The sequence below is a fragment of the Tenrec ecaudatus genome, chromosome 5 (genome assembly GCF_050624435.1).
Source record: "Tenrec ecaudatus isolate mTenEca1 chromosome 5, mTenEca1.hap1, whole genome shotgun sequence".
In the NCBI taxonomy this organism is placed as follows: domain Eukaryota; kingdom Metazoa; phylum Chordata; class Mammalia; order Afrosoricida; family Tenrecidae; genus Tenrec; species Tenrec ecaudatus.
This window is the reverse complement of record NC_134534.1, coordinates 77,655,539-77,658,685: the sequence shown is the minus strand read 5'-3', so window position 1 is coordinate 77,658,685 and position 3,147 is coordinate 77,655,539. Positions and strand designations below refer to the sequence as shown.

The window sequence follows — 3,147 nt, the reverse complement described above, 5'->3', positions numbered from 1 at the left end:
TTATTCTTGGGCCTTTAAATAAGAATCAGTTCTTGGTTATTCTTATTATTTAAAAATATTGAGTAGCTTTGTGTCTTTCTGTAAATCTGTTCATTGTATATATGATATATGTACTACAGGCTTTCTTTATTGGCATATAGTTCATATTTCTCCCTTATTTCTGGAAAGTCTTACATTTATTTCTGTAACATCTGTAATGTTTCTTTTTCATCCCTGATTTTTATATTTTGAGTCATTTTCTTTTTTTATCTTTAGTCTAGCTAAGATGTATCAGTTTTGCTGATTTTTATAAAGAAACAAGTTTTATTATATGAATTTTTCTGCTTGCTTTAGTTAATTCTTTTCTATTCCTATACATAGTTACAGCCTCAGAAACCCACAGAGGGTTGTTATGAGTCAGCATTGACTCACTGGCAGCGAGTTTGGATATAGGAAGTCCCTGGGATACAGATGAGATCCATGCCTAACTGTGTCTTTAAGTGTTTAAGCTGAATTTTTAGATAAGGCAAAACAGGTACTACAGTTCATATTTAGCCTTAGGAACCCTGGTGGTGCTCTGGGTGAGGGACTGGATTGCAAACTGAAAGGAAAACAAGCTCACAAACTTCTCCATGGCAGAATTGACTTCATAGCAACCAACAACAACGAACACACAGATTATAAGATAGACTGATAGTGTCAGGCAGAAGCAGGAGTTAGCAGGGTAGGTGAGTGAAGAGATACCCAGAGCTGGTTAAAACACTTCAAGGACGCTGCGAGAGGCCAGGCCTCCTTATCCCTTCGCTGGCCTTCCAGCCCAGGTGCAGAAGGCTGACAGTTATAAATAACTTTGAATATTATTGCAGTGGGAAATTCCCCAGCTACTCCGTCCCCTTGACCCGAGCTCTAAAACTCCTCACCTCCCTCCTGGATGGCTGGCGTGACTTCACTGGGCCCAATTAGGGACCTATGAGCCTCACCCACGAGCTCTGAAATAAACCTTTGAAACTGTTTTCTATCTTTGCCTTCTTTCTTAATTCTGTCACCAAATCTACCAGATGGATAGATAGATAGATGATAGATGAGAGATAGATAGATAGATAGATAGATAGATAGATAGATAGATAGATGAGATGGACAGATAGATATGTTCCCATAAAGATGTACAGTCTTAGAAATCTTATATATGGTCATTATGAATTTGAATTAACTCATTGGCAGTGGAGCTTGGTTTTGGAGGTGTTAGTATAAGAAAATGTTCAAAGTCTTTAGAATTTTTTAAAAGTTGCAGGTGCAGAAAGTGAAGGAGATGGTGATGAGCAATTTGTTCCAATTTGAAAAGTGTCAAAGTGAGGTAAATTTACATGACTTTAAAAAAGCATGAAATAGTTATTCCTAAAGCAATGTTTGTAACCTGGGGGCAGATTCTTGTGTGCGCCATATATAGGAAGGAGGATTTAAAAAGTTCATCGACAAAAATGGAATTAAACAATGATGGAATTTTCCCATGAATTTTTTGAAGTCCCCTCGTGGACACACACACACACACACACACAACTCCACTGCAGTCAAGACAATTTTGATTATGGCATACCGAGTTCACAGTGTAATTTCTCCATCAGTTTTCCAAGGCTGTAACTCTTCATGGAAGCAGACTGCCACACCTTTCTTTTACGGAGCTGCAGGTGGAATTGAACCACCAGCCTATTGAATAGTAACTGCACTTTATTTTTTTTTTTCCTGCGCAAGCTCCATTTTATTAAGTAGGATTTTGCAGTGGAACTGGGGCGCTTAAAAAATTTGACCGCCTGGGCCCAGGGCGGCTCTCTGGCTCCTCCCCGCCAAGATCTCTGAGACAACAGCTGGGTATCAAATGACTTTAGACTTTATCTGAAGGAAAGGTACAAATGGAAGAATGGAGGTGGATGCCTGGGTACAATTTCTAGAAAAGGGACAGGTCTACCCAACATGCATGCGCTGCCTTGGTGACTTGGGGAAAGCCGGGCTGCCGTTTAGCTCTCTCCATCACTGTCTCCCAGGGTATGCTTGTCGAAGAGATACTCGGCCAGGCCGGAATCTGGGGCCCCCATCTTGCGCAGGTTGGTGACGTAGTCGCCCAGCTGTTTGATGGATTTCACCTGCTCATCCAGGTAATGTGTCTCGATGAAGTCACAGAGATGGGGGTCGTTCTTTTCCGTGGCCAGTTGGTGCAGATCCAGCAGAGACTGGTTGACGTTCTTTTCCAGGTGCAGGGCACACTCCATGGCCTTGAGCCCGCTATTCCAGTCGTCACGGTCTGGTTTCTTGATATCCTGGAGGAAGATCCGGCCCCCTCGTTGGTTCTGCAGCTTCATCAGTTTCTCGGCGTGCTCTCTCTCCTCGTGAGACTGGTGCAGAAAGTATTTGGCAAAGTTCTTCAGAGCCACGTCATCCCGGTCAAAGTAGTAAGACATGGACAGGTAGACGTAGGAGGCGTAGAGCTCCAGGTTGATCTGGCGGTTGATGGCGGCCTTGGAGTCCTGGTTGTAGTTCTGGCGCACCTGCGAGGGAGACGCGGTCATGGCGGCGGTGGAGGCCTGGGGGCGTCGAGAGTGCAGCGGAGAGGAGGTGCTGGGCGGCCGGTGGGCGGGGGAGGCTGGCGAGCGCCGGGTTCCGTTCAAGCACTGTTGAAGCAGGACACCGCGGCGGCTCTGAGGAGAACGTCTGGCCAGTAACTGCACTTTAACTACTGTGCCATGAGGGCTTCCTATCTATCTATCTATCTTCTATCATCTACCGATCATCTAATCTTTGTTATTGTTAGTTGCCATCAAGTCAATTCTGACTCGTGGTGATCCCATGTGTGTAGAGACAAGCTGCTTCGTAGGGTTTTCCAGGCTGTGACCCTCAGAAGCAGATCATCAGGCCTGCTTTCTGAGAGAAATGAAATCTCTGAATGAAATTAGCTGTATTTGTTCCACTGGGATCTGTAAAACTCCTCAGCCCACCATTTCAGAAATCAAAGGACTGCCATGTATTTATTTAATAACTTTCTATGCAATACGCTGTATTATTTTCTGACCATATTACAAGGTAAGTTTTCAAAATCTGTCCTCCATTCCTTAAAGAAAGAGGAAGGATCCTCCACATTAATTATGCAGAGCTACCGTGTGAGTGCTAGAGCAGAAG

General features: G+C 44.1%; 1 pseudogene; it reads right to left on the bottom strand.

Moving 5' to 3' along the window:
• Nucleotides 1–1,848: 1,848 nt before the first annotated feature.
• On the bottom strand, nt 1,849–2,555 carry LOC142448115 (ferritin heavy chain pseudogene; annotated as a pseudogene).
• Nucleotides 2,556–3,147: the final 592 nt, after the last annotated feature.